The 27,741-nt window shown below is 40.8% G+C and overlaps 1 protein-coding gene across 7 annotated transcripts in view; it reads left to right on the top strand.

Annotated features, from left to right (window-relative positions):
• Window positions 1-27,741, top strand: part of DGKH (diacylglycerol kinase eta) — a 203,198-nt gene that overhangs the window by 52,161 nt on the left and 123,296 nt on the right. The gene's annotated exons all lie outside the window — the stretch shown is intronic.

Raw genomic sequence — 27,741 nt, 5'->3', positions numbered from 1 at the left:
TTATACCTACCTCATAAATTTTAAGAATTAAAGGTGACACGTAGGAAGCGTTCAGTAAACTTCAATTATAGAATGATTTTTTAAAGTACCTATAGACATGAAATCAACTCAAAATGGAATAAAGACTTGAACTTAAGATGTGAAACCATAAAACTTCTAGAAGAAAACATAGGTAGTAAACTCCTTGATGTTAGCCTTGGCTGTAATTTTTTTTATTTAATGCTGAAAGCAAGGCAACAAAAGCAAAAATAAATAAATGGAAATACATTACACTTGAAAAGCTCTGTACAGCAAAGGAAACCATCAACATAATGAAAAGGCATCCTACTGAGTGGGAAAGAACATTTTCAAATCATATATCTGATAAGGGGTTAATATCCAAAACATATATAGAACTCATACAGCTCAGTAGGAAAAAAGCCCAAACAATCTGATTGAAAAATGGCCAGAGGGATGGCGCCTGGGTGGCTCAGTAGGTTGAGCATCTGACTCCTGGTTTTGTCTCAGGACATGATCTCAGGGCCATGAGTGGAGCTTTGGGTCCACTTCTGTACTCAGCAGGGAGTCTGCTTCTCTTCCTCTCCTTCTGCCCCACCCCTGCTCACACATACACACACACACTCACTCTCTGTCTCTCTCTCTCTCTCTCTGTCTCCCTAAAATCAATCAATCAATCAATCAATCAGTCTTTTAAAAAGATGGGCAGAGGAATTGAATAGACATTTTCCCAAAGAATACATAGGAATGGCCAACAGGTGCATGAATAGGTACTCAAATCACTCATCAACAGGGGAATGCAAACGAAAAGCACAGTGAAATATCGCCTCACGCCTGTTAGGAGGATGATTATAAAAAAGATAAGAGATGAGGAGTGTTGGTGAGGATGTGGCGAAATTGGAATTCTTGTGCACTGATGATGGTAATGTAAGATGGCACAGCCGTTACGGGAAACAGTATATAGTTCCTCAAGAAATTAAAATAGAATTACCACGTGATCCAGCAATTTCACTGAAAGAATTGAAAGCAGGGTCTCAAGAATATTCATAGAGGTATTATTCACAGTAGCCAAAAGATGGAAACCCTCCAAATGTCAGTCAAGGAAGGAAATTCTAACACATGTGATAACATGGATAAACCCTGAAGACAGTATGTTCAGTGAAGTAAGCCAATCAGAAAAAGAAAAAAAAATTTACGATTTCGCTTACATGAGCTACCTGGAGTCATTAAATTTCTAGACACAGAAAGTAAAGTGGTCACGAGGGGCTGGGCGTGAGAAGAGGTTGGGGGATTGTTTAAAGGATGTAGAGTTTCAGTTTTGCAAGCTTGAAAAGAACTCTGGAGATCGGCTGTACAACAATGTGAGCGTAACTCTCCTGACCAAACTGTACACTTAACAATGGCTAAGACAGGGTGGGGGGGCGCCTGGGTAGCTCAGTTGGTTAGCCAACTGCCTTCAGCTCAGATCATGATCCTGGAGTCCCTGGATTGAGTCCCACATCGGGCTCCCTGCTCGGCGGGGGGTCTGCTTCTCCCTCTGACTCCTCCCCTCTCATTCTCTCTCTCTCTCTCTCTCTCTCAACTATATAAATAAAATCTTTTTTTAAAAAATGGCTAAGATGGTCAGTTCTGTGGTATGTGTATTTGAACCAAATTTTTTTAGAAAAACTTACAAAAATTGCATAAAGGTGCTAGTTAAAATAGTGCTCAGAAAGAACTGCTCTGATTTGGTTGTACTTCTAGATTTCAGGCAGCTTTAGAAATCAAAAATTGAGTCAGAAATGCTCAAAAGATGAATACCGTATTCTTCTTTAAATATACATTTCCAAATCATAGGGTAGAGTTGGGTTTGGAGATGTAGAATTTAGTGTGGGTCTGTGAAAAGCATCACAAAGTTCGTAGGGATTTGTCCTGATCTCTCTCTAGTAGGAGTTCTTTCCATTTTCATGGTTCATAAAAGGTTTGTATTTTTCCTTCCTGTTTCTCACAGGCCTGAATCTTGAGGGTCATGAGTCATGAACTGAGTGCTTTCAGCTGGATAGAGTTAAGGGATGCATATACAATGTGGTACCATGTCAGAATTTCTGGGTAAAGGAGATTTAAATTTTTGCACAAATGGCTGCCAGATTTCACGTTCAGAATTAACTTTGTTTTATGCAAAGCCCATATGTTGTGTTACGCAGTGTCAGAAAGACAGACTGATGGACAGATTCCCACCCCTGTATGTCATGCATCATAGCTACCACTCCTTTGTTTCCTTATAGGGTTTTAGCAATTGTGTTTTAACAGAAAACCGTAGAAAGGTAGCAGAAAGCAAAGAGATAGTGTGAAGTGTGCCAGTTGGCTCCCTGACTTGCAAAAGCCCTTGACATATAGGTAGAACACAGGGCAAAGTGGGGAGAAGGAGGGAAGTCTGGGGAGCAGGACATCGCCGAAGGATGGGAAGGGGGCATGGAAGGACAAGCTGCTTTCCTAAGACACATCACCTGCTTCACAGTTGTTCTCTCTTTCAACTGTGAAAGATGTTAGTACAGTACTTTCTTACATACAGCAGCTGCTCAATAAACGCTGACTACTTTTACTGAGTGCTTCATAACTATGGGAGGAGCAAATTCAATGTTGGAGTTAGGAATTGTGTTTTTCACTTGCATTATTAGAACACTGATGATTAGTCATTTTTTATTACCTCCGGTTTTCTTCCATAGTCTCTCATTTCAGAGAAAAAGTTAAAGATACTTATTCTAGGTATCTGGGTGGCTCAGTCAGTTAAGCGTCTGCCTTCGGCTCAGGTCATGATCTCAGAGTCCTGGGATGGAGCCCCGCATCGGGCTCCCTACTCAGTGGGACGCCTGCTTCTCCCTCTCCTACTCCCCCTGCTTGTGTTCTCTCTCATGCTGTCTCTTTCTGACAAATAAATAAATAAAAATCTTTAAAAACAAACAAAAAAAAGACATTCTGTTTTTCTTAGACCGAATTTAAAATTTTACTGTATTTCTGATGATCTACATATGAAAGTATTTATATCTATATATTGAACTTTCATAAAACAGTATTTGATTTGATCCCTGTGAATAACCATTGACCTAAATATTGTCATAATTAACACAGTTTAGTTAATTGACTGGTAACTATGTGTGGTTGGTAATCTGGTTTAAAAAATGTTATGTTTGCTTTATCCAAATTTCTGTCTAAATTTAGAGAGCAGAGCATTTGCAAATGCCCATTTGAAGTTATGTCATGTCCCTGTTGCATTTTCTTAATAGAGTTTTAAATTTTTTATTTTATGAATAATTTTGTTTTGGCTTATGTAAATCTAGTAGTTTTAGGTCAGAAGCAATTTTTGAGAGACTTCAAATTCAGCTCTGATTCCATTTATGTGGTAAACGTTTTACGATCATTCCAGACTGGCCTAGTTTATTCCATCAATGACTTTGAATAGTTTTTATTCAAAAAGTAATGCATTGCACATTCTGTGGTGCTTGGGTGAATTTGCAGGATACATAAAATTGCTGCCCAGCTGGGAGACAGTGTTCCTGGTACCTGCCCGAGGACTGTTTGAAAGGGGAGGTGTCATCTGAGGTGGGGTGGAGGGAACCACATGGAAAAGAAGAATGTGCAAAGATTATTCAAGGACTCATGATGAGTCTGAGTGCATAGGAGGAGAGGTTCCTGGGCAGGTGGGTTTCCATGTCTGAAGATGGTTCTGTTTTTCTATCACATAGGTTGGTGGTTTGGCTGAGTTTCGAATTCTACTTTGGAAGCCATTTTCCCCTCAGAACACTGAAGACATGGTTCCCCTATCTTGTAGTTTCCAGAAATGAGAAATTCTTTACAACTTGGATCTTTGATGCTTTGTGTGCCTTTCATCTCCTTTATTTTTGGAAGCTTCTGGGAAGTTCACTTTTCCTCAGGAATCTGAAACTTCACAGCAATATTCACATGGGTTTATTTTCATCCATTGTGTGGGCTTTTTGTATGCCCTTTCAGTTCTGAGAAATTGGCTTGAATTACCTCTTCTCTTTTGTTTTCTCTGTTCTTTTTTGGGCGGGGGGGGATTTTTATGAACTTGGTGCTAGACCTTCTCCACTTATCCCTCATCCCATTTTCCTCTTCCCCTTACCTACCCCATTTCCCAGCTTTTCATCTTTTCGTCCTGCTTTCTGGGAAATTTTCTCAACTCCATTTTCCATCTCTTCCACCAAATTTTTTGTCTCCTTAGATAGCTATATAGACAGACAGATGCATATACACATAATTCAATGCCACATTTTATAATAGACTTAAATACTATGAAAGGTCACAGTAGAGGAAAATCCATCTTGGCCGACACACAACAAAGAGATGCTTCATCTCTGGACATCCTTTTGTAACAAAGGCTTATTTAAAACTCATCTTCTCATCCATACTGATTCACATAGCCATGGAGTTGTGAGTAACCGTAAAGATGCCGAGTTCACCAGTTCTTTCTCGGTTGATTCCAACCCACAGCTTCCCACTAAGTACTTGCCCTGTTTCTGCTTGCATATCACAGTGCTTGGGCAGCCCACTTATGTGTCTCCTTGTGCTAATGGCACTGCTGATTGTTCCATTCTCCTCTCTCTCTGCTTCACATTATCAAGCCTCGTTGATTCTTCCTTTGCCATATGTCTCCAGTTCATCTATTCGATTCTAGCATCTCAATATGTTTATTTAAGCACCTAATATGTGCCTTGGCATGTGCAAAGTGCTGGGGCTGCATAAAAGTCCCTCAGGGAGCTGGTACCCCCTCATGGGCACAGTAGACATGGATTGAAGATTTCAGGAGAAAAGCAGACATGTTAGCAAAGTGTTTTGCAGAAGATCCTATGGATGGCATGGGGGTTGATGCCAAATCCACAGGGGGGAAGGCCTGATGCCATATAGGCATTGGGTGTAGGGTAGTGTTGCTGGTATAGAAGGTGTTCTGGCTGAGGCGATTTTCACTGCACATGAAGCAGAGCTATAAACAAGGATGAAGGCTTGAAAGATACTTTACTCAGGGGCGCTGGGTGGCTCAATCCGTTAAGCATCTGACTCTCAGTCTTGGCTCATGATCAGGTCATGATCTCAGGGTCATGAGATCGAGCCCTGCATTGGACTCTGCACAGAACATGAAGCCTGCTTAAGATTCTCTCTCTCAAAACAGTATGGATTCCTCAATAAATTAAAAATAGAGCTACTCTATGACCCTGCAATTATACTAGTAGGTATTTACCCCAAAGATACAGATACAGTGAAAAGAAGGGCCGTATGTACTCCACTGTTCATAGCAGCAGTGGCCACAATAGTAAAACTGTGGAAAGAGCCGAAATACCCCTTCAACAGATAAATGGATAGAGAAGATATGGTCCATACATACAATGGAGTATAACTCAGCCATCAGAAAGGATGAATACCCAACTTTTGCATCAACATGGATTATGCTGAGTGAAATAAGTCAAGCAGAGAAAATTATCAAAAGTATCAATTATCATACGATTTCACTTACTTATGGAACATAAGGAATAACATGGAGGACATTAGGAGAAGGAAAGGAAAAGCTAAGGGGAGGGGAGATTGGAGGGAGAGAAGAACCATGAGAGACTGTGGACTCTGAGAAACAAACTGAGGGTTTTAGAGGGGAGGGCCTTGGGGAGAAGGGAGAGCCTAGTGATGGGTATTAAGGAAGGCACATGTTGCACGGAGCACAGGGTGTTATATGCAAACAATGAATCTTGAAACATTACATCAAAAACTAATGATGTATCATATGGGGACTAACAAAATGCAATAATAAAAGAAAGATTCTCTCCCTCTGTGTACAACCCCCACCAAAAAGATATTTTGCTCATTCATTCAACAGATATTTTTCGAGCACCAACCATGTGCCGAGTAATTGTTTTGCCACTGGATGCAGCAGTGAACCAAACATACAAAAATCAGATAGGAATATGAATTGTATAATCCTATAAAATAGAAGTATAATAACTAAGTAGATCGCATAGTCTATTTGAAGGGGATAGCTGTGATGGAAGCCAGCAAAGCAGGATGATGGGCATGGGGATCTTGAACCCTGACCTGTGGTTGAGTAATTTTCACAGTGTAGTTCAGAGAAGGCTGAGGGCTTCTTCCAGGGGTTGGTGAGCATTGACATTAACTACAAAACCACCAACACATACACTTACGCCACCATGGTAACTCCTGCTTGGAAAAAGCCTTGACTTTCAAACAGTTCCGTTCCGATTAATTGTCTTAGTAGCATATAATTTTATCCACTTAAACCTAAAGATAAATTGACTTTAGTAAAGCATCTCACCTACGTATTTGATACATTGAGAATCAATTGCTAATACAATTTGAAAACCACCTTGTAGACATTCAGTGTGACTTATTCTTGCATTATCCTAGCTGCCTTCCGCACCTTTAGATTTTCTCTTTCTAATCACTCTTGCATACCATTGCCAGAATTAGTTTTCTTAGAACACTGAAGTTCATAATTAAATGCTTGAAACTAAACCCTGTGGAGGGGGAAAGCAAACCCAGATGTTACCTGTAGCCCTGCCACAAGATGCTCTGTGACCTTAAGCAAATCTTTGTGTTCTCATCTGTAAGTATCTTCTCTGCTCTAAATATTACCCCCATGATTCATTTCCCCCAGCTGTTAGTGGTCTTTATGATCTATCCCTAGTTTATGCACCCAGTCCCCATCCTGCCCTCATCCTCTCTGCTCTACCATGCTTTTTCTTTTCACTCCTGTCTTTTCCTTTCCCCCTTGTATACACCATTTGCTGATTAATTACTCTCTGCGTATGTCCATGCTATTTCCCCAAGCCAGACTGGGCTCTTTCCTTACCCCCATTGAATTTAAATTCTTTAAAAATCGTCGTCTAGACTGATGGTCAAAGCAAAGTTCCTGGAAGAACACTGATGGTACCAAATGATGCAACTTTAACGTAGATTGAGAATTGGGAACAAACAATTTGATTTGTCTAGAACAGTGCTGTCGGGCACAATAGCCACTATCCATGTGTGGCTCCTTTAGTTAAAATCAACTAAAATTAAACGCAAGAAGAAATTTTGTCTTTCAGTGCATTTCAAAGTGCTCAGTAGCCTTCTGTGGCTCATGGATGGACAATGTGGATTTAGAACATTTTCTATCACTGCAGAAAGTTCTATGGGGCAGCACTGGTCTAAAGGTTCACAGATGACTTGAAAATTGTTTCAGGGACGTCTGGAGGAAATGGTCAGAGGAAATGTTTGGTGAAGAAATAAAAGCGATGCGTTTAGACACTTGGTTCTAGAGATTTGACGGTGGCAAGAGGGAGAGACATCGGGGAAAAGGTAATGGCCAAGTAAAAGGAGGTGGGTGGAAAAACATCATGTAGAAACAGAAGGACTGAATCTGTTACAGACATTGGAGGAAGAGTAAGTAGGAAGAGGCAGATATATTGGATAGTATGAAAAACAGTCGAAACTTATATTGACATAAGTTTCACTGTGTTTTGATTTTGGCTGAAGCCCCGAAAGGTTGCATAGAAAACAGTAGGTGGCAATGATATCCACATTCCTAAGGAAGGTTTACACCCTTTTGCCCAATACCTTGAAGGTGTGCCAAGATGGACTGAGAGGGCTAGAAGGAAAGGAATCCCTGCATTGCCCCTCTAGCTAAGTGAATGGGTTAGAAGGAGACCACTTGGCTCTTGTGACTTGATTTGTGCTCTCCTGGGGCTGTGAGGACCAGAACATGGACCAGAGACGTTTAGAGGTCAATGCTGGGGCTATAGCTGCCTGGCCTCAGAATAGGAGGAAGGCTACAGTGGGAGCCTGCTGTGCCTTCACTTATCACAAGGTAGAGGGTCTGTCTTCCATGGACCAGGAGAGGCCCTGGTGGTCTTTTTTAAAGAGTAGCTCCAGCCAAGGGCCTTTCCTGCCAGATATGGAGGCTGGAGGGCGCACAAACATTCGGAGTGATCAGGGCTAACCTTGAGCCTTGGGAGCTGCAGAAGAATGTTTCCAGAGGGAAAGTCTCTGCAGAACCCACAAAGAGGCCCCATTTGAGGAGTCAGACAGTGTGCATAGGGAATTGAAGAAAGGAGCGGGCAGAGTCAAGAGAAGCCTGCTCTGTCTACAATAGCCTGGGCTGGGGTCAAGGAAAAACTTTAACTTTGAATAAAGTTTGGAGTTTGGGCTGGACATTCTACTCACTGAAATACAGTTCTTTTGGGACTAAAGGCTACCAGAGGACATTTAATTTTTGTAAATGACTGGGATGGCTTTGGAATAGGTTTCATCATGACAATTAACAGGCTTCTGAATGGATTAAAGGGACTGAAGAAAAAGAATGTGGTTCTTGCTCTTGCTCTCAATAGAGCCCTGCCTGTCTGGGGCAATGGCTGAACTAATTTGGAGTTTGATGAGAGTACAGAATGTTTAGAAGAGCTTTTAGGAGATTGTGTTGAGAATTAATAAGGACTAAGTGTCAGAATAACCTGCAAAATGACCAGTTGAAGAGAGACAACAGGAATTTACTGCATCAGGCAAATGAAACTTTTGGTTCTGCTTCTGGAAGTAACTCCTTAGTTTGGGATAAGGGGGAGATTGTTAAATATTTATCTGGGGTTTATAGTCTTGATAATTTTAAGCCTCATGATTTTGTGGATTGTCATTTTGAAATCAGAGGAAAGTAAATGGAGAAAGCTATTTATTTACCCTAGATGAGCTTTCTGCTGTTTGTGGTGGTTCCTGTGTCCTTTGATGCTCTTAGCGTGAGGGTAATTAAATATGTTTTCTCAATTCATGATTGGGCTGGAGTGGTATATTATCTCTACTTTATTTTTAGGATTGGTTCATTTATTATGTATATTCAATGGGGACTCTTGCTATACTTTACCAGCCAGGACGCCATCAGCTGTAGGGAACAAAAACCCCTAAACCATACTGGCCTAAACATATGGAGAAAGGGTGGGCTCAGACCCCCTTCTCTCTATGATACTCCAGGTCTTGCCCTCCTCTTTGTGCTAGCTGTATCCTTAATACATGCCGGAATCAATTCCAGCTGTCAACAGAATTTCTTTTCAAGTCTACCAAAGGCCGCCCCCCTACACCCCTCAGGAGAACCCCGCTCACATCTCATTGGCCAGAATTGAGTCACAGCCTACCTCTGAACTCATTACTGCTGATAAGGGAAAAGGAATCCTCCTAGCAATTTATTAAACTATTCTGTAGGTACTTGCTAAAACGAGGAATAGCGTCAGTATCCCCTGAACATAGGACTTGCAGAGAAAGAGTGGATGTCTGAACCAAATCAGGGATCTGTTAGGAAGGAGGAAAAGAGAAATGAATGTTACATAGAGTTTTGTATCTATTCCTAGAATTATATATAATGACTAATTATAGATTAGATGGTAGGAACAGGGTGTATGTAGACTAGCAAATCTGCTGTGACAAAAGCCCCAAATTTTCTCTCACCATGAACAGTACAGAGGCATGTGGTCCAGAGCTGGTGGGGTAGTTCTAACGTAGTTTGAATATTACAGCTGCCATGTTGTGATGGCTAAGAAACCCCCCAAATTCAGAGGTAAGGAAAACAAAGAGGTTTCACTCTTACATCACAGTGTGAGGCAATCTTGTGAGGTGAGGAGATATCTCTGCTACACTGGGCCATTCGGGATCCTTGTTCCTTCCATGTTGTTTCTTGGATGTTTCCCCAGGTTCATTGTCTGCATGGTTAAAGCTATGTCACCATTTCCAGGTTCTGGCCAGAAAATGGCAAAGAGAACATAGAGGAGGTAGGCCCTGTATAGAGGCCTGGACCAGTGACAACCGGGTGGCTCAGTTGGTTGAGCGACTGCCTTCACCTCAGGTCATGATCCTAGAGTCCTGGGATTGAGTCCCGCTTCAGGCCCCCTCCTCAGCAAGGGGTCTGCTTATCCCTCTGACCTCCCCCCTCTCATGCTCTCTCTCTCTCTCAAATAAATAAATCTTTTTTAAAAAGTATGTAAAGGCCAAAATAAACAAACAAATAAATAAATAAATAAATAAAGGTCATTACTTTCGCCCACATTCTGTCACAAGTTCTTAACTATAGGGGGACATGGAGTTGCAAAAAGCCTTGTGTCTGTGTGCCTTTGAACTGCTCTAACAAAGTATTAGAGACTAGATGGCATATTTACACCTTTATTTCTCATAGTTCTGGAGGTTGGGAAGCCCAGGGTCAGGGCATTGGCAGATTCACTGTCTGGTGAGGGCCGGTTTCCTAGTTCACAGCTGGCCATCTTCTCCCTGTGTCCTAACATGGCAAAGGGGGTGAGGGAGCTCTTTGGAGTCTCTTTCATGAGGACACTATTTCCACTCATGAGGGCTCCGCCTTCATGACCCAGTCACCTCCCAAAGTCTCCACCTTCAAATACCATCCCACTGGGATTGGGTTTCAACACAGGGATTTGGGGGGAACACAAATATTCATCCTGTCACACTTGAAAACTGTGGTTTCACCAGGCAGCTCCAAGGTTGCTCATGGCATCACCATTTCCAGCCAGCAGAAAGTGAGTTCAAACCCAGGTGAAGTGTCTTTAAGGAGATGACAAGTTGCACCCATTGCTTCTATTCACACACTCAGCCTAAACTCAGTCACATGGTCACATGCAAGGGAGGCCAGGAAATGGAGTGGTGCTAGAAGGCCAAGTATCAGGACAGGGGAATAATTGGTTACAGTGAGCTAACTACTAGTGGCTTCTCTCACACAAAGGTTTCTCTCTGTTCTGCATAGGATCTTTCCATCTGGAGACTGTTTATTTACAAAGCAAAGTTCTGTTTAGTGCCTGAGGCCAACAGTCACCCATCATAACATTTCTGAGGTTGGTTACTTGCCATTCTTCCACTATAGGAAAAATCAATATTGGTAGTAAACCAGTATTAGCACAGCCATCGTGAATAGAAAAATTTCCAGAGGTGCTTTTAATTAAAAAATATGCATGATCTTGGCCTTCTAAAACAATTTGTGTGGCTGTGTGTGAGTGTATGCATATGCATATAGTTTTAAACTCAATAACCTAAGGTTGTAACATTTGATGTATAAAATAAAAAAGGAAAACAGCAGACATTTCCTTGGAAGTAAGAGGTAAAAAAAATTTTTTTTGAAGCTCATTTGTACTTTTGTTTATGCCCCCCTGAGGTGGCTGCTTGCTTTTTCATGTAGAAAACTATTCTTTGACAGTTCTTTGGCTATTGTCCTAAATTTTTATATTCACCCTCTTACATGTTATTTTCAGATTTTGGGGGGTCATACTTAAGGTTTATAAGTTGATGAATAGATTATACACACCTTTGAGATATAGACAAATTAAAATGAAATTAGTTGTTAAAAATCCTTCATAGAATCAATATGAAGCATGATATTCAATATATTATTAGTTCCTAGAAGGCAGACATTGTTATCTTTTTGTTTACTGTTCTAGCTCCAGTGCCTAGACTAGTTCTTGGCTTGCAATAGACAATAAATATATGTTAATGAATGAAAAGATATAGAAAATACAGTATATTCTGTCGAACCTGATTTTTGCTTCTGCACTTCAGGAATTTGTATTTCTTAGGCATCTGGGTGAAGTAGTCTTTATTTGCCTCAAATAACAGAAAAAGGGCAGCAAGCGGTGAGTCTCCCCTGACTCTCTATGACCTCAGCAGACAGATTCTCTGTGTATTCAGAGAATTGTATATAATAAAGATAACACGTGTAATATGACCTAACAGGCATCCAAGACATCAGGACAGGTGATCGGGACAGGTAATTGGAGTGAAGGAAAGGAAGTGTTTCCTTCCATCCCAGCAGCAACAAAAGCATTCACTTTTTTCCGATAGTTTTCTCAAGTGAATTGGAGTGTGAGTAGAATGAGGAAACAAAATAATCTGGATCCTAGATGGACTTTTGATGGTTAGGGAGATAGGGTTAACCAGGGTGGGTAACTGGACCTGTTTTATGATTTATTTTCTTTTCATACTGTAATATATTTTTCAGAATTCATATGTCACTGACAGTATTGAAAATGGGAGAGATAAGCTTTTTAGAGTGAATATCATCTTAGCACATTGCTCTCCTCTGTGAATCCATTACCTTTTACAAATAGGGCTCTGTGAGGACTGAGCCCGTGGTATTGCCAATGAGTGAACTGCTTGGGTGACACATTTGGAAAGTGGAGTGTGAAGCCCTACATTTAAGGTGAGTCAATGAGAGGCAAGATCCTGGGTCTCTGGAAAGACTGACGTGGAGTCCCCAAGATAGGAGGATGTGTGTTTTGTTCAGGTGGTGGTAGGTAGACCAATGTGCCTAGACCAGAAGCTACAGAGCTATAAGGAGAGAAATTGCACCAAGATAGGAGGATACAAAAGCAGAAAAGGTGTGGACAGTCAAGGGCCCTAAAAGCAAAGTTTTTGTTTTACTCTGTGGTTTAGGAGCAACCAACAAAGACTTTGGACAGGGAAGTAATAGGATGAGAGCTGTATCTTAAGAAAACAATTCTACGCAGAAGGAGTATGGATAATTAATTAGGAGGGAACAGTTTATGTCCATATGATTTTCTTTTATGAACAATAGGACACATGGGTTGGATTGCAGTGTCCAGTGGGGGCTGGCCCCAGTTGGCTAGCATCCCTTATTCCTCTACTCAGAGCAGCAAGAACTGTGAGGACACGCCCCGGCCAGGCCAGCAGGAGGGTTCGGCTTCTTGGTTTGGGTTTGGAGATCTTGAGTGTGGTGTTTCTCTGAGCCTGTTGTTTTTGATGATAGGAGAGTACCTGGTCTGCACTGGCTGGGGGACCCAAGACAGAAAGGTCCTGAGGTCCCTGTTTGGGCTTACAGACCTGGAGAACAAGAGGTATTTTGTTCATACCATATACCATGGTCCTTGGTGTTTTGTTCCTTTGGTTCCTACCAACATTCAGCAAAGACTTGTTTGAGAGATTTGCCTTGCCTCTTTAATGAGTTATTAAGAGTAGAGTTCTTTCCCACATCTGGTCCAAACTCACACTGGATCAGCAGGATCTTCTTAATGACAGGTTAGTGCTGGCAGTGGTCTGCCTCTTGTCTCCACAGTTCTTCCTCCAGTGCCAGTCCTGGTCACTTTGTAGGTGATCAGTGTTCGTGTCTGGCTGAGAAATCGCAAAGTTACTACGATTGGGGCAGAGGTGGTAGGAGCAGAAAAGAAAACCAGGTTTTGCAAACGTGCTGATGGCACTCGGAAGGATTCAGGAGGAAGGGAGAAGAGATGAGAGTTTGGCGGTTTGGGGATTGTGTGCTTAGGGAAATAATACTGCTGCTAACAGATGGGGTCACAGGAAGAGGAACAGAGTTGCTGTGGGAAGGTGCTGCATTCAGTTTGAATTCTGGATGGGCGACTTTTACCCAGTGTTGTGTAGTTATTACCTGGAAGTTTCAGAATTAGAATCTAGGTTTCCGGAACCCGAGCAATGTTTTTTTCCATTATACTAAGATGTATGTTACATGAAATGAAATGTACTTGTTGAGTTTCCAATGGTGGTAGCATCTCCATGTGTGGATGTCAATAGGCAGCTGTAAAAGGAGTTGGAGTGAAAAACTGAGAATAAATGCAGACATTTGTTTTGGGAGTTATGCTATATTTAGAGAACATAATTGGAGCTATGCAAAAGGTAAGTTCACCCAGAGAGAGTTGGTATGTGGGATATTATTGGAAATAGCCATAAGGATGTTTCCTTGAAGAAAAAAGGAAATTATCTAGTAAGGCTGAGGAAAAAGAAAGAGGCAGCAAGGATATTCTTTTGTTTTGTTTTGTTTTGTTTTGTATTGTTTTGTTTATTTAAAGGAAGGTTTGTAGTAATAGAGAAGAAGGCATAGATCGTGAGCTAGGATGTAATGAACAGGTGAAAAAAAGTTTACTTTTTAAGATCAGACTTTCCCAGGGAACAATGGATGGAGAGGGAAAAATTAGATATGAAGACAGAGAATAGTTGAGTTTGGATCAATAAACTGATCATGAATGAGTAGCACTAGGGTGGTGGGCATGGTGCTGGGTACTAGCCATACAAAGAAGTAAATGTGGTCTTGCCTTTGGGAAGTCTGCTGCTACTAGAGGACAGGAGCAAGAATGACACAAGAAAAACTGATCTCCTGAGCGCTACGTGTCAGGAAATGTACTTTACATGCATTCAGTCATGTAGTCCAGAAGACAATCCTGTGAGGTATCTATTGTCATCATCATCCGCCTTGTGAAAGAGAGGAAGCTCAGGTGCAGTAACTTGCCCAACATCTTTTAACAACCAGTCAGCCAAGGAGCCATGATTTACACCCAGGCCATAGTACTGCACCTCTACACATCATGTAGAGATTATGTGAAGATTATTACATGTGAAGATTATTAAAGTACAATATAAAGAGAGACAGAAGAACAATGTACTAAAGTAGCACAGAGGAAGGGGGAGTTGAAGTTTTCTGGCAAGGGATGAAGTAGGGCAGGGAAGATCTCAGAGGGGGATGGGTCCCGATGAAGGAACTCACTGTCATGACCAAAATATAGAACCCACGGTGGTATGAGGTGTGTATGTATGTGTTATTGTTTCACCTGGTAATTTACACAGCCTTCATCTCTCATCTTTTTCTTCCTAATCCTAATCACAGAGGACACTCACATTTGATTTTATCCATTTCTGTGAACCTTCAGATATATATATATTTTTTAATCTGATAGGATTAACGGCAGATTTTTTTAAAAATCTGATAGGATAGGCAGCTGGGTTGAGTGTCAGATTTTTGGTTTCGGCTCAGGTCATGATCTCAGGGTTGTGAGATCAATCCCTGCATCAGGCTCCATGCTCAATGAGGAGTCTGCTTGAGAGTCCCTCTCTCTCTACCTGCCCCTCCCCTACTCATGCTCTCTCACTCTCTCTCAAATAAATAAATAAGTCTTTACAGAAGATATGAGGAACTGGGTTATTCTTTGAGCAGTTATCAGCCCTGTCCATCAAAACCATCATTAAAATAATTTATGATTTGAATATAACATATACATATCTCTCTGCCTACCCACCTATCTGTTTATCTATGAGTTCAAAGAAGTGGAAAAAAAATAAAAACAAAACAAAACACAAAGAATTGGCAAAAATCAGAATTTCCTGCACATTGGGAACCCATATTATCTCTGGAGAAGAACCAGAGAATTTGAGAGGCCGATTATTGAAGTTATAATTGAGACTCTAGAAAATAAGCAGATATTTTGCAGAGAATGGCTAATAGCCTTTTCTTTCTTTCTTTTTTCTTTTAAAGATTTTATTTATTTGACAGAGAGACATCACAAGTAGGCAGAAGCAGGCAGAGAGGGGGGGAAGCAGGCTCCCTGCTGAGCAGAGAGGCCAATGTGGGGTTCAATCCCAGGGCTCTAGGATCATGACCTGAGCAGAAGGAAGAGACTTTAACCCACTGAGCCACCCAGACACCCCAATAACCCTTTCTGAGATAAGTTTATGTAGTAAATAGAGGACTCCTGGTTATATGTGGCTAGTTTACCAGACCTGAGCTTCATCCCATTTCCCATCCCATTGTTGGCCATACCACTGACCCCCAGCTTCTACCTCAGCCGAACGGCAGTCTTAAGACTGGGAACACCAGGGAAAGCACCAGTTTTGTCAGACTCAGGCCTGGCATGAGGTTGTCTGTTTTATACAATAGTTCCTAGTTTAGCAAATTAACATAGTGTTTAGTGGTTTATTTTAGGTCATATCAAAATGCCTGTACATCCAAATAGTTGTGTCATTGTGGCCTTGTGGGAAAATGGTTACATCAGAACATCACATGTGGGCAAAGAGATTATTCTTGGAAGTGAGGAGGGGTGTTTGATAAGGGAAGAACTAAATTCAGAATTGGAAAAGTAGATTTTTTTCTTAATCCCTTTTACAACACAGTGTTGCTATGTGCCAGTCACAGGTATAGGCAAGGACTCATCTAACTGCCAAGAGGACTATTAGTGTTTTCTGTCTCTGAAAGAAAACCAGAGCATTAGGCATGACACCACTGCCACCCAGTGGTAATCTGTTGTAATTCACTGTATTTTATGAAGAAGGTATGTCTGTTGTTGATAGGGCAGGAGCATGTTGTACGTTCTCCTTTAAATAAAAGTGTAATAGCATTTTATAAAATCAGATATTTTAATTTCTTTAATAGTATTTAAAAAGTACATTTTTAAACTCCTTAAGAAGGAACATCTTAAAAGTAGAGATAGAACTTCATTTTAGGAAAGAACAAATACAATGTCACAAAATAACTATGGTCTCAGGAAGGTTATTTATGTCTATATATCTTCTCAAGAAAATTACGAACCAGTATAAGGGACAAAGTACTTTAGCAAGAACTTGATGGTTCATTGGTAAATAGGGTAATTATTTTTTTAAAAAGGCTTATTTATTAGAGAGAGAGCGCACAAGAGAGAGCAGAGAGAGAGCACAATAAGGGAAGGCAACAGGTGAGACAAGGGGAGGAGACTCCGCTCTGACCAGGAGCCCGATGTGGGACTTGATCCCAGGACCCCGGGATCATGACCCGAGCCGAAGGCAGATGCTTAACTGACGGGGCCACCCAAGTGCCCCTAAAGAGGGTGATTAGGATATGTTGGGTAACCTCCATGATTTTGCTTTAGAATGCATTAATTTACATTTAAATATAAGTGTCCAAAATATTAGTGTTTATAATATTTCAAGTAAAATAATGAAGATACTGTGAATATATTTTAAGTTTTCAGGAGGCTCAGTGGGAACGAGGACACTACAGCTTCCCCTTATGCTTCCTGTTGTGTGTGTTCCCTCAATGTCTTGAGGAGCAAAGCTTGTCACTTCTCAGGGTCTGTGCATGCTGCAGCGTAACTGGCTTTTATTCGCCATTTTGGATTTTTTCCTTTTTAGGTAGGAGCTGTGATGGAAAGCCTTTTCCATCACTGGACTGAACGCAGCAGAATGAAAAACTGCGATGCCAGAGACCCATTCTAGTGTTTTATGCCTCACTTGACTTGACAGCCACTTGTACACACAGCGCTGGCATCTGTAAGCTTCCTGTGTCGGACGATGACCACACTACATTTTCCTCTCAACCTGTACATCTCAGACAGCCTGAATCAGAATGTGTGTGCATGCGTGTTACAATTAAAAGTAACTATTCTGGTAATAATTAAAAGACCCCAATGGAGGTTGCATATTTTTCTGAGAATACAAATGGATGAACAGTTTTCACAAACTTCTAGAATATTAAATGTCAAGGTTTTGTTGTATGGATACTTAATAGTCTGTTTAAACACACGTAATCATCTTGCCTCACCATTTTTAAACTGGATGTCAGGGAGCTGCGGGTTCCCTCTGAGGGATCCCTCTTCAAACCCAGAATGAGGAGGCTTAGCTGGTCCAGTTCTGGGTTACTTCTTCAAAGTACCTGGTGATATATCCTCAGATTATTCTGGTACCCCAAAACTGCTTGAGAACAACTGTTCCAGGTGGCAACTTATAAAAAGGTGTTGTTTCAACCAATTCCATTATCATTAAACACCGGTTCCAGAAGCCCACCTTCTGTCCATTCTTCTGTAAGCTGGGGTACCTCTCGCTAACTGCATTATCCTCTGGGTCCCGACTAAAACAGCTCCTCATTGTAACCACTACAGTTCCTCCGCCAGCATTTGCTTTCTTGGCAGGGTCAGGCTGGGTTTTGGGTGGTGGTGCAAGCTGGAGACATAGTAGGGAATGGGGAGGGTAGACAGCTGAAGGACTCCTCTCTCGCCCCATTACCCAGCTCTTGGTAGTGTCCAGTGCAAATCCCAGCTTTTTATTCCTTACCATCCAATGCATATCAAATCTGTTTTGCCTCTGAATGATAGTTGAACAGAAACTGGTTTCTTGTGGGCAGCTAGCTCCCAGGAGGAGGAAGGGGAGGGCTGGAATGGGCATACTCTGTTATTAAACCCACATTGCTCCCCTCACCTCCGCTGGAGCACAGCCAGTGGGGTGCAGGGAGGGCAGGGGGGACATGTGAATGGGGCTCCACACACAGAGAAAGACACATTTTAAGTGTAGAGTGTCTATACATTATTACTTAAATACTGTTTATGTGAGTGTTTACTAAGCTGACTGATGATAACAGTCACCAAGAGAGCTTTTGATACGTGTAGGGTTCTATGCCCTATCCCGGAATGATTGAATGAACAGATGAACAGAGGTTCTGAATGTCTGTAAAGTTTTCCATGTTGTTCAGATGACCAGCCAGATTTTAGAACAACTGGTATATTTAATAGAATATATGTATAATATATATATATGTATAATATATGTATATTTTAAAGATTTTATTATCTATGTATGTTTTATGTAATACACATATATTACATATATAGACATATATACACACATATATAAAATACATATGTATTTTACATACATATGTTTATAATATATGTGGTTTTTTAGATTTTTTTTTTTTTAATTTGAGAGAGAGAGCATGAGTGGTTGGGTCAGAGGGAGAGGACTCTGAAGTAGGCTTCTACTGGGTGGAGTGGTTGATCCGAGAACCCTGAGATCACAACCTGAGCAGAAACCAAACATTGGATGCTTAATGAACTCTGTCACCAGGTGCCCCATATATAGTCCTTTTCATAAAGAGGCTCAAATTTGTTCTTAAGGGAGTCAGAAATCTCTGGTTGGATAAAATTCAGAAGGGGAAAGGACGCAAGGCATGAAACCCAAAAAGGCCCAGAATCAAGATGAACTGAGGGATATTTTGGAAGCTGAGAGAAAAGCCAGGCTTGAAGCATTTTAACCCGTGACTGACAAAAAGAGGTAGACTGACTGAACAGAGTGAGCTCTAATGGCCAACCTTCCAAAGCTGTGAGGAGAGAGGCTGCAGTCATTCAGTATAGCTTCTGGCATGTTTGTGGAGAAAACAGTTCTTATTTTATAATCACACAGAGAATATTTAGAAGGGCTAACAAAAGAAAAAAGCAATGTTACAGTAGGAGAGACCCAATTTAGCGAGACTTGTGATAAAGATAGATTTGTAGTTTCAGAGACATTGGATCAAAAGAGTGATGGATTTGACCACCTTTCAAGACAAATTATGTAAGTTCAGCTGTTGGGTAAAATATGGCAGGATAGAAAGTCTCTTTTAAACAGTAGCCGATTTATACACCCTCCGGGTATATCTGCCTTGTCTGCCACCCAGAGACAATGTTAACGTAGATAAGAGAGATGGCATCCCTTAAGAATGATGAAAAAATATTTTTGTGGATAAAAACAGAATGGCTTTCAATTTAGGAAAAAATAATAAAAAGTAGAGTAGTCCATAACTAAAGGCTTGTATTTGCTTCAAGGACATTTTCCAAGGAGAAAGTGATGGCCACAAAAGCTTCTCTGGTTCCAGCGGGAAGAATGCTGGCCAGGCTCCTGTCCAGGCTCTCCCTTAAGAGTGCAGGTTTCCTTGCTCCATTCACTCCCGTGTTCCTTGAATAAGGTTTAGGGGTGATTCTCCATGCAAGGAACTGTTATAAGTCTCTCACAGGCTAGTTGGAAGATAGAGACATCAGTTCAATTAGTTCAGCTAATGAATTTTGAGGTTCCAGTGACTCCAAGGCACTTTCTAGCCATAACTGGCTCTTCTTAGACTGACATTCTAAGTTGTAAAATAGTAATTTATAGTAGCTATAAATTCTGCTCCATTATTAAATACTAGCTCATGATTGCACTATGTTCTTAGGATTAATGTTGAGAAAACTTTATACATTTTGGGACCATACACCTTATGGGATGAAACACGGTCTTCATGGAAGTGGTTCCAAATCCACCGCTTGCCAGATACGTCACCAAGGTGACACTACATTTGCTTCTAAAAAATGGCTCAAATAAAGGTTAAGAGTACAGGATAGATCCGGAACCCTTAAAACAGTGATTTTCAGGAGAGGTGTTTTGGAAATGTGTGTTTGTGTGTGTGTGTGTGTGTGTGTGTGTGTGTGTTTTCTTTTTTCTTTTTTCTTTTTTTTAAAGATTTTATTTATTTATTTGACAGAGAGATCACAAGTAGGTAGAGAGGCAGGCAGAGAGAGAGAGAGAGAGAGAGAGAGGAGGAAGCAGGCTCCCTGCTGAGTAGAGAGCCCGACGTGGGACTCGATCCCAGGACCTTGAGATCATGACCTGAGCCGAAGGCAGCGGCCCAACCCACTGAGCCACCCAGGCGCCCCTGTGTGTGTGTTTTAAATCATCCCAGTGCTTTTGGCATAGTGAGCCCTCCTAGCCAATAATCCTACAACATACCAGGGAGATCAAAACCTCAAAGAATTGCCCTCTATCATTTATGACTTTCAGATGTCCTCCAGGGTATTATTATGGGCAAACATGATTTATAAACACCTGAGCTTAAAACCTAACTTCATGTAACACAAAATCTTAAGGCATTATTATAAGATATTTTCCAGGTTTATAACTACTGTGTGTAAAAAAGGGAGATTATAGTTTGTGTGTTTGTTTTGAGAAGGGGCAGAGGGAGAGGGAGAGAGAGAATCTTTAGCAGGCTCCATGCCCAGTGTGGAGCCCAATGTGGGGCTCCATCTCACAAGCCTGAGATCATAACCCAAGCCAAAATCAAGATTTGGATGCTTAACACTGAGCCACCCAGATGCCTCTATAGTTTGGCTTTTGATTATAACTTTATCAATCAGGAGCTATTTACAACTTCAGAAGATATGTCACTAGTGGCCACACTATTTACTCCGATATCATCTGGCATTTGAGGTTGGTGCATTAATGGAGGTTTTATGATAGATTTAGTCATCTCTTTCCTCTGTTATGTCCACTATTGTAGTCATTTGCATATGGAAGTACACATTATCTATTATATATGACATTATATACATTATATATACACATTATATATTACTCTTTTAAAATGTCTCATTTATATTACACTTAGAATATTATATTAATTTTTTTACTATTTTTAGGATTCATTTCATTAAGATTTTCACAAAATACAAAACTCAAACATAATTGTCTATGTCTACCACAAAATAAAATAGAGTAAGTAGTTAGTGCGCACGCGGCACGCACACACACACACACACAGTCTTTGATAACTTCTCTTTATGTAGGCATCAGGCCCTAGCTCAAGAGTGTTATCTCTTTATTTAACTGGTGTCAGTCCCACTTAAAACACCTTTTCCCACAAGTATGACCTGCTAAAATAGTACCTTACTTACAATACTTCATATATATATAGCATTTGGGAGTTTATGAAAGATATTTACACGTCATTCTGTTTCATCCCCAGAACTCTGAGGAATACGGGGCAGGTGATTTTATCCTCACTTTAGAGATGGGGAACTTAGGTTCATAGGTGTTGTTACTTTCATTTCTTCCTCGTTGTTTCCTGATTACTTAGTAAATTGATTCACATGTATTAATGATTTTCTTAATGTCAGGTTCTAGGACTATATTATAGCTCTACGGAGAGTCGAAAAATAAAAAAGATAAAAATTTTTTAAAATCCCCTTACCACATGATTCATGCTATAAATGACGTATGAGCAAAGTGCTGGGAGTGCGGGTCAGCTGTGATCGCGGTCTGAGCCTTGAAGGATGATGGGATGGGGCGGGAGTTATAAGAAGAAGCAGAAGACAACATTATGAGTAGAAGGAAGAGCTCTTGAAAGAGGCCAGACATGGGGAGGGATAGAGGGTTTGAGGAGTAGCAAATGCTTCTCTTCTACCCTGCTGTTAGGTGGATTTAGGAGGACTCCTGAAGGTTTAGCTATAAAAGAAGGTGGGTCACTTGAGGAAGGAGGAGTCTGTGTGCTCAGCTCACAAGGCTGGAGTTATACTATGGGTGATAGGAAACCACTGACTATTTTAAACCAGAGTTTGGCAGGATCCTGTCTGTTTTTCAGGGATAATTCTGTCCATAGTGGGAAGAATGGACCAATGGTGGGAAAAATTGATAGCATGAAGCATGAAGGACGTTTAAGGAACTGTTGATTTGAAGGGAGTTAAAGGAGCTTGAACTAAGGCAATGGCAGGAAGAGTGGAAAGGGATGGACTGAGGAAGGGAAACCTTTCTATAATAAATAATACTTATGATGGGGGCCAATGACAGTCAAGATAATATCTTGCCATGCTACATTTAAACATTTTTTTCATATTACATTTTTAAAGAATTGTGTATTTTTTCATACCTACTGTCTCATGTGTCAATGTAGCACATGGTGACATACAGGTATTATTTCCAACTCAGAGATTGAAATCCATAAAACTAAAGAGGCTTACCATTAAAGAAAGTCAAATAGACTCACGATGTTAGAGGTTCTGTACAGACACCCAGGAAGGCATAGACAGCTTTCTGGGAGCTTATATAACAAAATGGATAAGGAAATATATGCCTCAAAGAAAGATTTTCTATTTGCGGGGTAGAGTTGACAGAAGTTAAGAGAGATGCAGCAGGGGTCTTGGGGCACCTGGCTGGCTCAGTCAGTGGAGTCCATGACTCTTGGTCTCAGGGTTGTAGGTTTGAGTCCCATTTTGGGTGTAGAGATTACTTCAAAATAAAATCTTTAAAAAAGAGAGAGAGAGATGAGAACGATGGTATGAAGACTCTCTTGACCCATGTCTTAGTCTGTTCAGGATCCTATAAGAAAAACACCATACATTTGTTTAAACAACAAATTCATTTCTCACAATTCTGGAGGCTGGGAAGTCCCAGTCAGGGCACCTGCTGATCTCGTGTAGTATGAGGTCTTGCTTCCTGGTTCAGCGATGGCAGTCATCTTGCTGTGTCCTTATGTGGCAGAAGGAACTCTCTGAGGTCTGTCTTATAAGGGCACATCCTGAAGGCCCTACCTCCTCATACCAAAAAATTGGGGGTTAGGATTTCAATTTTGGGAAGATACGCCAACATTCAGTCCATAACAACAAATTTCATTCCCATTCCTTAGAAGAGAAGTTAAGGGGGTCATGTTAGGACAAGAGGAGGAAAAGCTAGAGATTCTTCTGGAATTTTTGAAGACATCTGTAAAAGATGAGTCATCACTGACATTTCCATTTCACTATATCAAGCTTTTCACCACACCTATTTCGATGGCCAAAAAAAGTCAGCATGCGAAAATGTACATTTATCAGATAAATCAGGCAGTGACTGATTTTTCAAAAATTCTTAGCTTTGCAAAATGGCTCACTGAGTGACTATTAAAATTGTGTTCTCCTTGGGATGCTAAAGTAGTATTCCATCCAATAGGTTCAACTTGTGGCACACAAGTGCTTCTGAAATTGTAGGTGAAATCTTAGAGCAGTGTGTGTGTGTGTGTGTGTGTGTGTGTGTGTGTGTGTGTGTGTGTGTGTGATTATAAGAGAAATGACTTCTGTTTGAGCTATACAAGGAACATGAAATGAACAACTCTACAGCCTTAAGACATTAGATTATAGACCTCCTTTAAAAGCCAACTAGATAAGAGATTTTTCAACTTAAAGTTTATTTTATTGAAAAAAAATTTTTTCAAAACCAAGTTTTTCATTGAACTTTGTGTTTTTAACACCTGGAAACTGGGTTATTGGATTACAGTTAAGTCTTTATGGCTTTACTGACTTTTCATGAGTGTTGGGTAGTACTAACCCAATAGGCCAGTTAAATGTAAACATTTCTAAGCCTTTTCTTGATAGAGGGGAGAGTTTATCCCTTAGCCAAGAAATTGTGAAGAAAATAAAATTAAATTTTTGTACTTAATTTTAACAGGTTCTTAATCATAACTCTCTTACCATAACTTTCTTATATTAGTTCCTAACTTCAAATTGTTATTCTACTTGAACATCAACATTGAACATAATAAATATTATGATTTTAAAGAATGATTGCTTGTTTATCCACATAGTATACACAGTATTTGGAAATGTTTTTGGACCCACACATGTTTTTCTATGAACCATACTTTGATAATATGATTATATTTTCTAGAGCTGTTGCAAATTAATCATTTTTTTTGTTATGCTCCTTCTTTTATATGAAGTGTTGTTTAACTAGTCATATATAAACAAGTTTATTTTGAGGATTTACTTTGATGTGAATAACTGCCTTCTAATTAAATGTTTTAAATCCCATCTCTTAGAAGAAAGTAGCCTCAGAATGTTTTTTCTTTTTTCTTTTTTTTTTAAGACTTTAAAATTAACCGTGTAACATTAAAAAGTTTGTAAATGCATGAAGATAAGGACTGTATCTTACACATCTTTGTATCCCCCACAGCCTCACACATTATAGATTAATTCATGCTTATGCAAGATTTAAAGAACATAAAGTGATATAGAAAAAAAAAAAACCAGATGAGCTATTTGCTTTAAAAGTGACTATGTAAGGATCATCTCTAAATTAGCAATCGGGATAGATAGACGTTTTCCTTTCCTCTTCCCATCTCTCCCCAACCTCTCACCCAAGGAGTGCACCCAAGGGCACATACCCCTTTGTGCCTCGTATCTGCTGTTTTTATATGCATGAGAAGAAGCAGGCTCAGACCTGCTGAAGGCTGGAAAATATAAGGTCATATCCAGCCACTGGGTCCTGTTTTCTCATTCTTTCATTCTTTTAAAATACAAAGTTATCTGACATACTATTTTACGTTTAGCTAAAAGTTGCTCAGTAACATTTACAGAGGCCCTAAGGTGTTGGCCGGTGTGTTAGATGGTGTAGGATATTGTCTTTGCTCTGAGGAAGCGCAAAGTAGGGCTGGACCATGTACATGGGACCCGATGCTCTCTGATGTCATAGATGCTGTTATACAGAGAGGATAAGGCACCTCAGAGGGACAGAGGTGGGGTGAGTGACTTCTTCTTCAGGGTCAGGGACACCAGGGGCAACGGCGTTGGATCTGAGCTGAGATGAAGAGGAGTTTTCAAGATGGGCCAGTTGACAAGAGGCCGTTTAGGGCTGAGGGAGGAGCATGGGGAGAGGGGCAGGTGACGAGATTGGAGAGATGATGCAGGGTCCTCTGTGGTACCTGTGGAAGTCTGGGCTTCCTGCTGCAGGGGGAAGAGAATGAAGCTGTGGTATCACATAATCAGGTTTTCATTTTGGAAAATCACTCTGATAACCAGGTGGGGGATGAAGGAGGTTATTTGATGCTTCCCTTAGTGCTGATAGAACATAAATAGACCAAACATGAAGTTGTCTTCCTCATCGCCTTAAACAAAACTGTACAAAATCCCAATACTTTTAAGAACAAATGGTTTGTTCTTTGGGTAAGATATATTTTTATAGTATTTTAGTACTTTGTGTTTATAGTATTTTAATATTTTATAGTATTTCAGTACTTTGTGTTTAAGAATGACACCTCTCTCCCCGGGGTGACACCAGATACAACGCCACTCCCCCGTCGTCCTTTTCTCGGTCTCTCACGTCTAGCTGCCCAAGCCAACAGCTTAGACTTTTCCTTGGTCCTTCTCCTCTCTCTTTCCCTTGATCCCTGCCAGGAAGTCCAGTGGATTCTGCCTCCAGAATGACATCTCAAATTGCTCTACTTCTCTCTAACTCAGTGACGCCATAGCCTACGCTCGAGTCCTTGGGGTGTCCCTCCCCTGGACATTTCCCCATTCTCACTCTCTGCTTCAAACATTTCACTAGCTTTTTGCACTTAAAAAGCGAGCTCCCCATCGTGGCTGCCTCTCCGGGCTCTTTTCTCCCTTGACCTCATCTCCTGACGCTCTCCTCCTGCCCCAGCTGTTACTTGCCCTCACAGTGGCCTGCAAAGACTTCCTCTTTTCTTCCAAGAAGCTCTTAGAGTTCGGTGCCGGGCAATTACTCCACGAACTTAATAGCATAATGATATCATAATAATGACACTTTCTGCCATTTATTGAATGTTTTCTGTAACCCAGACAGTGTGCTAAGTGCTCTCCAGCCATTACCGTATAATTAAATTAGATGCAACAAGCTTGTGAAGTTGGTATTATTATTCCTGTATTTCAGGAGAGGAAACTGGGACAGATTGCTGAAGCAACTCGCCCTATTTTCAGTGTGTGGTGGAGTCTGGCTTGAAGTCTGTCTGTCTGACTCCAAATCGAGCTCTTCGGTATGAAGTTGCAAAAATATTTTGTTAGCGTTAAAAATTTACAGTTCCTGGAAGACAGTCTCAGAGCAAGCTATGGGGAAACTCTCATTGACATTGAAAGTAAACGTTAATATAATTTGACTACCTTATTGGCGACAACACATTTTTCCCAAGATTTAAGTCTTGTTCATAATAGAAGATGGCATAATGTAGAAATTGGGAAGAAACTCTGGAGTCAATCAGACATGAGTTTTAGTACCTGCTCTTCATTCATACAGATCTGAATTTCATGTATGCTTGATAATGCTTTTGGCACTTGAGATCATCAGTGGGCAATCCAGTGGGATAGATTTAAAATTTTGGTTTTGTGAGCCATTTTTGTCCTGGAAGCTCACCATCGCATTACTGATCCTTTAGGAATTCAAAGTATCAATGTGACCCCTCTTGGACCCCATTCAAGGGGATCCGTTTGAGTCAGTCCCGTGGCATGTCTCCTAAGGACCATCTCAGAGGAAGACTGTACATTTAGTTTGCTATAAGTGTAGTTGCCTTCTTCCTTCCTTCCAATTAAAATGAAATGTTGAATTTAATTTTATTAGACATAATAAACCCAGGTAAAGTCTATTCTAATAGGGGTGGCACAATACATAATAAATGGCATAAACATAATAAACATGCATATTACATTATACATTGGAAGAGGAAAGTAAGACTTTTGTGTGAGGGAGTAAATAAGATGAGGGGAAACTTGGAGATGACATTGTGGTATTGAGTAAGAAGTCAGGGAGGTGCACCGAGAAGGTCAAAGACTTGAAGGAGGTGAAGGAGTTGGTCAGTGGGGTATCCAAGGGAAGAGCAGCCCAGGAGGAGAGAGTGGGTGCCGTCCAGACCTACATGCAGGGCCACTTGAAAGCAAAGTACCATGTGGACAGTCAGGACAAAGGGAGGGAGAGATGCTGCATGAGAGCAGGGGGTTCTACGTATCTTGTTCATAATGAAATGAACTTCATACATGAAGCACTCAGCAGAGGGTCTGGCCCAGAATCACAGAGTGCCTGCCTCCCTTCCCCAGTCACATCTCCTGCCACTCCCTCACTGCAAACCCTACCCTGCATTTATAACTGGAAGTTCTTTGGAGAGTCCCCAAATATGCATGCTGTTTTAAACCTTTCTACTTTTGCACACACCTAAAATAGGCTTCTCCCTCCCTTGTCATTCTGATAAATGCCTTGTACACCCACCCCAGGGGAGTCTCCTCTGGGAAGACTTCTTTGCCTCCCTGGGACAGAGCTGATGCTTCCTTCTCTGGACCACCATGCTTAGTGCTTTGACTATGTTTGTTACAATAACACATAGCTAAGGTTAACATTTAATGAGCACTTACTGTATGCCATGCGATAAGTCCTTTCTATGCTTTTGATGTATTCCTCATAATAAACCTATAAGGTATGTCACAGAGTCATCCCCATTTCCAGATGAAAAATAAAGGCATGAAGAAGTTCAATAACTTGCCTAAGATCATCCAGCCACTAAATGGTGGCATCAAGAGGTCAACAGAAGGTTTCTGGCTCCAGAGCCCATGATCTTAATCATTATATTATATTGCCTCTCTCTGTTTTCCACCATTTTTGAATACTTCCTATATACAAGGTGGGGTACACATCATGTGGAATCGTATTAGT

The sequence above is a fragment of the Mustela nivalis genome (genome assembly GCF_964662115.1).
Source record: "Mustela nivalis genome assembly, chromosome: 15".
NCBI classification, from domain to species: domain Eukaryota; kingdom Metazoa; phylum Chordata; class Mammalia; order Carnivora; family Mustelidae; genus Mustela; species Mustela nivalis.
This window is presented reverse-complemented; position numbering and strand designations above follow the sequence as displayed.